We start from the raw sequence: 13,268 nt of genomic DNA, 5'->3' as shown, positions 1-13,268 counted from the left end.
TAGAAAAAATAGGGATAGTAGGAACATACCTGAACATTGTAAAGGCTATTTATGCTAAGCCCATGGCCAACATCATTCTTAATGCAGAAAAACTGAAACCATTCCTTTAAAAATGGGAAGAAGACAGGGATGTCCTCTTTCACTACTTCTATTTAGCACTGTCCTCGAAACTCTAACCAGAGCAATTAGGCCGACTAAAGAAATTAAAGGGATAAAAATAGGAAAAGAGGAACTTAAGTTGTCACTATTTGCTGATGAAATGATTCTATATTTAGAGGATCCAAAAAACTCCTCCAGAAAACTTCTAGACCTCATCAATGAATTTAGCAGAATAGCAGGCTATAAAATCAACATGCATAAATCTAAAGCATTTTTATACATAATTGAAGAAACAGCTGAAATGGAAATGAGGAAAACAACCCCATTTGCAATAGCCTCAAAAAAAGTAAAATACTTTGGAATCAATCTAACCAAAGAGGTAAAAGATCTCTACAATAAAAACTACAAAACATTAAAGAAAGAAATTGAGGAAGACCGTAGAAGATGGAAAGATCTCCCATGTTCTTGGATAGGCAGAATTAATATTGTCAATATGCCAGTACTATACAGATTCAATGCAATTCCAAATAAAATCCCAATGATGTACCTTTCAGAAATAGAGCAAGCAATCATGAAATTCATCTGGAAGAATAATAAACCCAGAATAGCTAAAACAATCCTTAGTAGGAAGAATGAAGCAGGGGGTTTCACAATACCAAAACTTCAACTCTACTACAATGCAATAGTGACAAAAATGGCATCGTATGGGCACCAAAATAGATAGGTAGATCAATGGTACAGAATAGAGGACATGGACACAAACCCAATTAAATACAATTTTCTCATACTAGACTAAGGTGCCAAAAATATGCAATGGAGAAAAGATAGCCTCTTCATCAAATGGTGCTGGGAAAACTGGAAATCCATATGCAAAAGAATGAAACTAAACCCCTGTCTCTCACCCTGCACAAAAATCAGCTCACAATGGATCAAGGACCTTGAAATCAGACCAGAGACCTTGCATCTTATAGAAGAAATAGTAGGTCCAAATCTTCACCTTGTTGGCTTAGGATCAGACTTCCTTAACAGGACTCCCATAGCACAAGAAATAAAAGCAAGAATCAACATCTGGGATAGATTCAAACTAAATGGCTTTCTCTCAGCAAAGGAAACTATCAGCAATATGAAGAGAGAGCCTACAGAGTGGGAGAATATCTTTACCACCTATAATTCAGATGGAGAACTAATTTCCAGAAAATGTAAAGAACTCAGAAAACTCTGCACCAAGAATACAAATAACCCAATCAACAAATGAGTTAAGGATGTGAACAGACACTTCACAGAAGATCTATGAGCAATCAACAAATATATGAAAAAATGTTCACCATCATTAGTAATAAGAGAAATGCAAATCAAAACTACACTAAGATTCCATCTCATTCCAATTAGAAAGGTGATTATCAAGAATAGTAGCAACAATAGGGAGAGTATGTGGGGAAGAAGGTACACTCATACATTGCTGGTGGGGCTGCAAATTAGTGCAGTCACTCTGGAAAGCAGTGTGGAGATTCCTTAGGGAACTTGGAATGGACACACCATTTGACCCAGGTATCTCACTCCTCAGCCTACACCCAAAGGATTTAAAATCAGCATACTACAGAGATACAGCCACATCAATGTTCATAGCTGCTCAATTCACAGTAGCCAGACTGTGGAACCAACCTCAATGTCCTTCAAATGATGAATGGATAAAGAAACTGTGGTATATATATACAATGGAATATTACTCAGCTATAAAGAATAATAAAATTATGGCATTTGTAGGCAAATGGATGAAATTGGAGAATATCATGCTAAGTGAGATAAGCCAATCTCAAAAATCCAAAAGTGAATGATCTCCCTGATAAGTGGATGATGACACTTAATGGAGGTGGAAGGGGGGCAAGAATGGAGGAAAGAGGGACTGTACAGAGGGAAAAATCTGGTGGGAGGGGTGTGGGGAAGGAAAAAATAAGAGAATGAATCAAACATCATTACCCTATGTAAATGTATGATTATGCAAATGGTATGCTATTACTCCATGTACAAACAGAAACAACATGTATCTCATTTGTTTACATTAAAAATGAATTTAAAAAAAACTGCATGAGTTTATGGCAAATAAGGCAGTGCCCAAAATTCAAAGGGCTTGGTGTATTCAGGATGTGGGTCATTGCACTGTGAAGCCCTTCCTCCAGGGAAAACCTCCACTGCTTATAAAGTGACTCAACTAACACAAATGTCCTTCTGTGTGCTACACAGATAACCAGATAGAGTGATCAGCACCATGCGAGGGTTAAAAGATGAAACCCATCACATATTTCAGAGGAAGTTATTCCCATGGAAGAGTAACCACATAACAGAAGTCTATTAAAGGCCCAGGGCAGTTGTTATTTGGTAGATTATGAATAATATGTTAAAGTTAAAGATGAGAGGGCAGTTACTTTGTTAGTTTTAGATGGTACAGTGTGGATATATTAGTATGAAATACCTGAGGACTTGAATTTTTTTTAATTGTAGATGGAAATATAGGTTTTATATTATTTATTTTTCATATGTACTACTGAGGATCAAACCCAGTGCCTCACATGTGCTAGCCAATAGCTCTACCACTGAGCTACAACCCCAGCCTCAGCACATCTATTTTATTAATTTCAGATAGTTCAGTATGTATGTAATATTGGCTGTCCAGAGCTCAGCTCTTATATTGGTGTTAGCAGCTATGGTATGGATGTATTAGTATAAAACATCACAGGGAAGCTATTATTTTCATGTTATAGGCCACAATGTGGTTATATGTACTTTAATGTCACAAGAGTCTATATTAGCATTAGAAAACATGATACAGCTCTTATATATGTGTTACATGAAACCATATGGGTATCATATTGATTTTAATAGAGATAGTATGGCAAATATATTCATATTAAATGCCATAGGGCAGCTGTTAAATTAGTGCTAGATGCAACTATATAGATATTATATTGGTATTTCAACTACAGTGTGGACCTTATATTAACACTAAAGGACACAGTGCAGCTATTTTATTATTGCTAGAGGATGCAGTGTGGATACCACATTAATATAAGAAGTCACAGAGTACCTACTATATTAGTTTTAGATCCAACCGCATGGATGTTATATTAGTATTACAGGCCACAGTGTGGTTATTATATTAGTATTGGTGGCCAAAAGTTGTACCTTACATTAATATTGAAGTCCACAAGGGGGTCTATGAGTGTTAGATGCTTCAGAATGGATATTCTATTAGTATCAGAGGTCACAGTGTGGGTATCCTATTAGTACTAGAGTCTGCAGTGTGGATAATATGTTAGTGTTTAGGTCACAGTATGGCTAATATATTGATACCAGAGGTCACAGTGTACACATCATATTAATATTGAAGGTCCTATGACTGCTGTTGTATTAGTGGGAAAGGCCACTCTGTGGATGCTGAAATAGTGTCAAGAGGACATGTATGGACTCATTAGCATCAGAGGTCACTATGGATGATGGATTAGCATTAGAGGCTGCACATGGATAGCACATGAGCATTATCATACCACCACATCAGTGTCAGGACACTGCTGGGTCCTGGAAGTCGGTTGGCCCTCAGGTGGCCACTGGGTGCCAGAGTTCAGCAGGACACAGGTGCCCTTCTTGATGTTCCTAACAAATGGACAAAATTCAGTACTATGTCCAGATTATTCAAGGCCATTATTTTAGAAATTCAAATATAAATGAAACCCATTTCACATGATTTTTTCAAACAGTGATGATTGAACAAGTTTTAGAAAACTATACTGACTATATTAACTATTACTATATTAATATTTAACTATATGAAAATATACACAGACTGAAACTCTTAACAAAATTAACTTATAATAGTCAATAATTAAAATTTGAGGCAACTAAAAATTTCTAGGAGACAGAAGAAAATCTATGTAATCTTAGTGTTAGTGATAGGGTGTGTGTGTGTGTACTCTAGTACTGGGACTGAAAGCAAGTCCACACACATGCTGGAAAACCTCTCTAAAAATAAGCTACCTCCCCAGTCCCTGGCAATGAGTTTTAATTCACAATACCAAAAGCCAATTTACAAATGAAAAATATTGATAAGATAAACTTTAGAAGATTAATTTTTACATGTGTTTTATTGCATGCCTACAATCCCAATTGCTGAAAAGGCTGAGGCAGGAGGATTGCAAATTTGAGGCCAGATGGGGAGATTCAAAAAAGGGTGGGATGTGGCTCAGTGTCTGAGCAAAGTCTGGCATGTGTGAGGCCCTGGATTCCATCCCTAACACCATACCAAAAAAAAAGTTATACTGTAAGAGAGAACAAAATGACAAACCCAACACCAACATAAAATATATATAAAATACATTTCTGAAAAGAAAGTTTTATGCAAAATACACAGAGAATTCTTAAAAACTAACAATTAAAATCCCAAAGTAAATTGGTAAATATCTGAACAGATGCCTGACCCAAGAAAATACAAAGATGACAAATAGCTACACAAAATGATGTTCAAAATTTCATATCATCAGGGAATCACAAATAAAACAGTACTGAGGTAGCATGGCACAGTTATTAAGGACTGCTGGATTTTAAGAATAGGCACTACATAAACAGTTCCAGGATGTGGGACCCCAGCACCCTCAGGCAGTGCTGGGAGAACACATGGCACAGCCACCTTGAAGGATAGTGTGCCAGTTCTTCTCAAAGCAAAGTAAGTCTAATCTGTGACCCAACAGTGTACCTATAAATTAACTGCATTTAGAGAAGTGCTTTGAAGAGCATGTAAGAACAAAACTAGTATGTAATTATGCAACAGAGCTCTGTGATGCTGATCAGATCATAAGTTGGACTGTTCGTCCATAGCTGAATGCACAATTGAACTACTGACATACACAAAGACACAGGTTCATCCTAACTGGTGTGCTGGTAAGTAAATAAGATGGGCCATGGGCTGCATGGTCCAACTTTCATGACATTCTAGAAAAGCCAAACTTGCAGTCAGGTGAGAAGATGCATAGGATGAAGGCCAGGAGGGTCCCCAGTTCAGGAGCCTCCATCCACATGGAGTCTGGGATCCCCAACCTCCATGTGCATGGTTGTGTTCAGAAATTCAAGAACTCCCTGAACTAATTCTTTCAGAGATTTCTGGGAAGATCAAATCCTGTAGGCATGATGGATTATTACCTCAATCTCTAGCTCCTTTCCCCACATGATGGGCAGAGGGCTGGAAGTTGCAAGATGAAGTCATCACTTGGTCTTTCTCATGACCATCATCCATCCTGAAGCTGCCCTAGAGCCCACCAAAAGTTCCTCTTAGAGCAAAAGACCCTCCTACCACCCCAGAGATTCTGCAGGATTTAGGAACTCTGTGCAAGTAACCAAGACAAAGAGCCCACACTGGAGCAAACAATGATCCTAACACCCTGATCACTCAAGGATATGAAGATTGTAGGAATGCTGGGCCAGGAATTGGGGGTGGAGACCAATGGGTATTTCTTATTTTGTCACAAACTGTAATCTGGAACAGAAATTAATTCATTGCTCACAACAGAACAATGAAATGACATGGTAAAAAGTAGGAGCTAGGTCTCCCCCTGATTGGGAGTGAAGTCACACAATAGCAAGGGGAGAAAGTAGAGTGATGTATGTTATAATGGATCAGAATCCACCAACTACACATCATCATAAACTCACATTTAGCTTGAGATAAACACAGATGGTCTCAAATTAACATAGGAGAAGATAGAGATTAGAACACATATATACTACCTTGCATTGTCCATTTTGAGGAACATGATGCAATGGGCAGTTTCTTGGTCCTGAGGCCATGGAGAAGCAGGCATTAAGTTTGCAAATAGGACCAGGGGTGAAGCCAAGCCTGTTAGCTGTGCTGCGTGACTCAGTGGAGTGAGGCAGACTTGGAGGGGGTGCTGCTGGATGCATTTGCTGCTGTCCTGCTGCCAGCACTGACAGTGAGCAACTGCAACTGTGAAGGCATGTTGCAGAGCCTCCCCTGGCTATATTACTGCAGCCAACTGTGCCATGTGGATTTGGGGTTCTGCTGGCTCCTGTATGAGGCAGTATCGATGCCTAGGCCAGACTCTACCAGGTCCACTGCCTCTTCCTGCTGTCCCACTGGGTCAACTTTCCTGGCTGAATCCTGGATGCAGGCTCTGTGGGCCACAGGTGGGTGCTGTGTGCCCCAGAGTGCAACTGCAACACGAAGGATGACCAGTACCTGTACCTGCCCACCCATGTGCACACCATCCAACCTCAACACCATACCTTGAGGCCAACAAGTGGCTCAAGGATGAGAAGTACAAGCCTGTTGAAATTCTCACCAAGGATCAGGTGGACAAGGTGCTGTAGGAAAAGAAGGTGCTACAAAAGGAGAAAAAGGAAAGGTTCTCCTGAACCTGGTTGACTTGCTAGTGTAGTCACAGGTCCTAGCCCTGGAAGACTGTGTAGTGTGTCAGTGTAATCCAGGTCTGAGCTTTGGTAAACTGTGTAGTCGACTGGCACAGCCCAGATCTAGGCCCTGGCACACTGTGAAGTTGGCTGGTATAGTCCAGGTCCAGGCCCTGGCAGATGGTGCAGCTGGCTGGTGCATTCCAGGTAAGAGCCCTGGCAGACTGTGCATTTGAGGAGAGTAACACCTTCCCCTGCATGCCTAAGGCCCTCACTATCACAAAAAAAAAACAAAACAAAAAACCCTTTATCCTTTTTCATTGGGTGAAACAATCCCCTTGGCAGACGTCCCCCATTGGTCAGGTGACTCCTACACTCTCTTCTAAGGCCAATCCTATTATCTTTTTTAATTTTGTGTGTTTTTCTTCTCTTGTTCTTTCTCTGAGTAACATTTTTGTGAAGATTTTTAAAACATTTTGAGCCAGGTGTGGTGGTACACACCTGTAATATGAGCTACTCTGGGAGGTTAAGGCAGTAGGGTCGCATGTTTGGGAAACCTGCCTGGGTAGCTTAATGACAAGTCTCAAAGTAAAAAGGGCGGGGGATGTTGCTCAGTGGTGGAGCACTGGCAGTGTGAGGGAGGCCCTGGGGTCAAACCCCATCACCACAAAATAAAGTAAAACAATATTTTAAAATAATTATAGTCTCCCAGGAAGTTGGTAAAATAATATATTTTGTATACTCTTCTCCCAGTTTCCTTAAGTGGCATTGTTTTACATAACTAATACTAAACCAGGATATTGACAGTGCTGTGACTGGTTATGAAAGGGAAAAGAAAAACTGTAAAAGAAAGTACAGTAAAAGAAAACTGGTTTTGCCATATGTGTATTGGCAGTGATTGGATGTGGCTTGGAAGGAAAAGCAGGTCCTGATCTCAAAATATATAGCTAATTGTAATCCTGTTGATGTTATACTTCAGGTAGCCTGAGAACAGAGACCTTTGGAAAGAAATAAATTTAAATATGTAGTTGGTGCTTAAGCTAGGTTATGGCAATCACACCTTTTAAGATAAAATATCAGAGGAATGAGACTACCTCCCTCATCTTGGTGGCCTCATGCTATTTAATAAAACGAGGAGATGAAACAGAAAAAAAAATCCCAGATGCAATGGGAAGGAGCTGGGGCTGTAACTCAGTGACAGAAAACTCACCTGGATCCTGTGATGCACTGAGTTTGATCCTCACCACCACATGAAAATAAATAAATGAAAATAAGGGTGTAATGTCCATCTGCAGCTAAAAATAAATAAATAAATAAGAAATCCAAAATATATATATGTATAAATATACATAGGTATACATACACATATATATTAAAAATCATTTTTAAAAATTGCAGTGGGCACATTTAATTGCCAGATGAAAGTTTTTTAACAGAAATTTGTGTATTAATTAATTAATTAATTAATTTTGGTACCAGGGATTGAACCCAGGGATGCTTAACCACTAAGCCACACTCCAACCTTTTTGCTACTTTATTTAGAGATAGGTTCTAAGTTGCTTAGGGCCTCATTTTGAACTCATAAACCTTCTGCCTCAGCCTCCCAAGCCACTGGGATTAGAGGCGTGTGCCACCATACCCAGCCAGAAATAAGATTTTGATATCATTTTCTAATCCAAGGAGTCAGGGCTCTTTAAAGAAGTGGCAGATACTAGAACCAAGAGAGTAAGTTTAAAGCCAGGGTAACATTTAAGTATCAGAAAGAACTTTGGGACAAAGCAGGAAAATATGCTAAAGGACAACAGGAGATAATGGATAAAAGATCCCAGTGGAAAAACCCCAAAAGTTAAACCAAGAATGAATTGAGGAATGAGGAACTACAGAATTAGATAATAAATAACAGCCTAAGGTAACTCTCCAATGTCCACAATGATACAAATAAGTAATTGAATAGATAAATAAATGGGTTGACTGGAAACCATTGTGCAGAAGGGTTTCAGATAATTTGGGCACACACTCAGCCTCAAGGAGGTGGAGCTAACTCCCTGTTCCTTATGTGCAGGCCATGCAGGGTGACATCCTCCAGAAGATCACAGACAATGTGGACACACAGAGACAGAAATTTCCCAATGAGAAACCTGAAAGACCCTGCCTCAGCCAGGTGAATACAGTTAGTACTAACAGGATATTCCCCTTTGGGGCCTGAGATCTCAGAGATGCTGTCCACCTCTGTGACCTGCCTCCCCCAGAACCACATCCCCAAAATATATATATGAAGATAAAAAGTAAACCCAATGTAGAACAATGTAAAAAGTACCTGAAAGCTCCTTCTCAAACTTGTTAAGAACAAGGAAGGTCTGAGAAACTGTTCACCTACAAAAAGAAATCTATAGGGACAGGAACTGAATGTGATTTTGGATCCTGGATGGGATCCTGGAACAGGAAGAGGCAGAACTGAGAATCCAAAGGAAATGCAACTGCACTTAGTGATAGCACACTAGTGTTTGTTCTTCATGACACCTTTCCTAGGATGTTAGCCTATTTGAGGCAGTGCACATAAATCATATCAAAAGAAAAACAAGAATGAGACTACCTGGGAAATCTCTGCACTTTATTTGCAATTTCTGTATAAAGATAAAATCTACTCAAAACTCAATCCTTAAGACATGGTTATATGTTTTTAAGCACTTGGTTGTTTATACAATTATAATTTTTGATAAGTGACATTCTAACTAGTTCTGTATTTTACTATGAATTCAAAAAGTATTTTAACAGAAAATTAAACCATTTCATCTAATATATGACTCAAGATTGTGCCACTTTTATAGGTTTTATGTTGAAATAAGAACACACATAGGTCAACTTATATTTTTATGAAGTCACTAGGTACTAGGTGCTGCTTCTAAAAACTTGACCACTTTGCACTAAAATAACATTTTAGAGACTATTTCAACTCATGACTGAACTTCCTCAACAGAGGGACTTTGTGACTAGATCAGATATTCCAATGAATCCTTGTCCTATTTTTATTTCTATTCATACTCTTTAGCAGTAATAGATTCAAAATATTCATTTGACTAATAGTCAAAGAGAAGAAAAAGATAAACAGGATTAGCAACCACAGTGGATAATGCCTTGTGAGAAGAAGAGGTTAGAAGGACACCAGAGTCCATTGCCTCCATGATGTTCTGCAGGAAGTGAAGAAATGGGGGATACAAAGTCCATGGATGATCTTAGATGCTGCTGTGTTTTGGAAAATTACTTTTCTTTTAGAAATCACAAACCATTATTGGAGGTCCAAAATCTTGAATGGTTCCAAATTGAGTTGAACTTCTAAGTGATTTTATTATCACACTATCTGGTCATAAAATTTATGATAACTAAAAGATCTAGTTGCTGGGATGCAGTTCAACAGAAGAGCACTTGTCTAGCATGCAGGAAGCACTGGGTTCAACCTTCAGCACACAAAAGAAAACAAAAAAAAAGAAATATGTCTTATTTGCATAACCAAGTACAAAATGAATAATCACTTCTAGCAAAACTTCTTTCTAGACCTGAAAGAGTGGACACTATCAAAACTAAAAATATTCTGGTGTAACTCTCACCTCTGCCTCTGGGAGTCGAAGTTTCCAAAGGAGGACTCACAGGTGGTATCAGAACACACCAGGGACTTTCTGAACAAACTATCATGTTACCATCAACTCAGTTTGAAACACCAAATAATGTCATCTGTAATGTCACCAGCATTTATTGAGACTTCTAATGTTGAAAGGAAGCAAGACTTAAGTGAAGATCAGGAAAGAGAGAAACCAAGATTAGATGAAGGAATTGAACCAGTATCAAAATGACAAATGAAAAAGCTGATAAAACAGAAACAATGGGAAGAACAACAAGGACTTCACAAACAGAAACAGAAAGAAAAATGCAAGAGAAAGAAATTAGAGCAACAGTGTCAACTGGAATCAAATTCAGATGGAAACGACAGAAAATGAGTTCGAAGAAATGTTGCTCGTAGAACACTCTGCCTTATCATTGACTGTAGTTTTGATGATTTGATGGTATTAAAGGACATTAAAAATCTTCACAAGTAAATCCAATGATGCTATGCAGAAAACTGACGAGCACTGCATCCTGTGCAGCTTTACTTGACAAGCCATGGAGGCCAACTAAAAAAGAACATGGATGAAAAGGACAAAGGATGGGTCAACTGGAAGGATATCCACATCAAACCAGAGTACTATAGTGAACTCATAAAAAAAGAAGACCTGATTTATCTTACATCAGATCCACCCAATATACTAAAGGAATTAGATGAATAAAAGGCATATGTGATTGGAGGATTAGTGGACCACAATCATCATAAGGGGTTCACATATAAACAAGCATCAGATTTTGGAATTGATCATGCACAGCTCCCCCTTGGAAGTTTTGTGAAGATGAATAGTCAAAAAGTTTTGGCAGTTAATCATGTATTTGAGATTATTATGGGATAGTTGGAAACAAGAGAATGGCAAGAAGCATTTTTCACTATCTTACCCCAAAGGAAAGGTGCTATTCCCACAGAAAAAGCCTATGAAAGTTCTTCCCATGAAAAGCAGTCTGCCATAGTTAAAGGTGGATTGGACAGTGATTCCAGTGAAGGGGGATATAGTAAAAATGAACCAGAGTCACCACAGAAAGACAAACAACAGGATAAGGAAAATATCACTGAATCTACAATGCCATCTGTACCACACTAACATTACCTGTTTTTCTTTTAGTAAAGAAAAATTAGGAGAATGTGAGGTGCTTCAAAGAATATTCAAATTGGAAACAAATTATTTTCTCTTATTTCTTTTGTGAATTCTAAAAACTCCTTAGAGCTAAATGATAAACACTTTAAACTCTGTAAGAATTTATTGTTTGATAAAATTATGTATCTTTTTAAATTGCTTTTTAAGTTTAATTAAGAACTTTAGAGAATTTTACTTTTTTAGTATACCCTATTTCTCTTTTATTTGCTGCAAAGTCTTCTTCAGAATGTTTCTTCTGACCTTTCAGTTCATATCACTGACCTTTATATCAGTGTCTTTCTAATCTGTTGTGTATTCATTTATGGAAGCAGATATTCATAAATGTCCTATAAGTCTATTAAAATGTTATATATGAGAGCTTATCCTTCATTTGCAGCTTTTACATTGTTTATTTAATTAAAAAATATACAGTAATCCTAGAAGAAAATATCAGTTTGCCACTTAATAATTCATTTTTTGGACTGCAGAGTGCAAACCTGTGCCTCCTTTTTCCCCTTTTCATGGTTCTGAAGTAATCACAAAACAGTTGAAAAATCTCTTTAATTCATTTTATTAATTCCTATAATGATAACAAATTATTTCAATTATAAAGTTGAATTTTTGCCTAATTAAAACATAATAGTCCTTATGACCTGTCCTTTTCTTCCATATATTTTAAAAAAATACTTGTTGGCTTTTAAGGTGAATATCATGCATCTATCCTATAAGAATATTCAAAATAACATAAATTTATGTTTCTGTAAATAACACATGCATGTATATAAATAGGCATGCAGTTGTCTGTCCATATCATGTATGGTTCTGCTATTAACTGATAACAGGACTGATTTGTATTATTGGTGTGAATGGTTGTGCTGAACACATAAAAACAATTTGAATTTCATTAACACAAAACACAACCATTCATTTGGAAAGTTTAGCAAAGGAGTATGGGGCAAAAGGAGTTGTTTTAGTCTCTAAAGAGTGATTGTAGAGAAGGAGAGAAGTTGTGTTTAAAATAAAGTGATTGTTCTCCTTCATAGCTAAAGATGTCAGGAAACTTCACTGAGTTTTGGCAAAGTAAGTTTCTTTTCTTATCTTTTTTTTTAATATGTCATAGTTGTATTTAAACAGCTACATAATTTTTTATAAGTTATGACTTAACATACACACATTTAGTAGAAAGTTTATAACAGTATTGATGTTTACTATTTTCATTGCTTTATTCTTAGTAATCTTTTATAGTTATTTTAAAGTAAAATCTATTAGCAAGGTATGTCAAAAAAGAAAAGCCCTACACTTCTAAAAGAACAAAAGCTTATGTTATAATTTGTATTTTTCTGAAATTCAGATTTTTCTGAGTACATTCGGTTTGCTACTATAAGATATGCCTTTTACTTAAATTATTCCTTATGGAATAGAGTGTGGCGAGCCACCTCGCCACCATGATAAGATGGCGCTGGTTTCCTGAAGTGCTTTCTAGGTAAACAAGCCCATATTTGGTTGAGCCAACTGTTGCAAATGGGAGCACCTATGAACATAGGCCAAGTGGCAGGAGTAGATTGGCTATTGCAGGAGTATAAAAGTGTATGAATTCGGCTCAAGAGGGGGAAGAAGAAAAACCATGGTTTTATAACAATAAGGTCCTTATTAAATTGCTGAAGGAAGATTCCTGTGTCGTGCTTTCTTGCGGGCGAGGGACACGACAAGTGGTGCCGAAACCCGGGAGTCAGAACTTTCAGTGGTCAGGGGGTGCACCGGTGAATACCACAGGTAAGTGTGGTGCTCCTCTATAGATAAGAGAGAGCGGTAACCGACTTTGCATAGTCGGTCAACAAAGATAAATACAACCGACTTTGCATAGTCGGTCAACAAAGATAAATACAACCGACTTTGCATAGTCGATCAATGAAGAAAAATATTTTGTTTTCGCTTTCATTCTGCTTGCTCTGAATGCTGCTTTCATTATGGGCAATTCTCCATTTA

At 37.7% G+C, this 13,268-nt stretch overlaps 1 pseudogene; it reads left to right on the top strand.

Annotated features, from left to right (window-relative positions):
* Positions 1-10,232: 10,232 nt before the first annotated feature.
* LOC124973891 (tRNA methyltransferase 10 homolog A-like) lies at positions 10,233-11,249 on the top strand (annotated as a pseudogene).
* Positions 11,250-13,268: the final 2,019 nt, after the last annotated feature.

This window comes from Sciurus carolinensis, unplaced genomic scaffold, assembly GCF_902686445.1.
Source record: "Sciurus carolinensis unplaced genomic scaffold, mSciCar1.2, whole genome shotgun sequence".
Taxonomy (NCBI): domain Eukaryota; kingdom Metazoa; phylum Chordata; class Mammalia; order Rodentia; family Sciuridae; genus Sciurus; species Sciurus carolinensis.
This window is presented reverse-complemented; position numbering and strand designations above follow the sequence as displayed.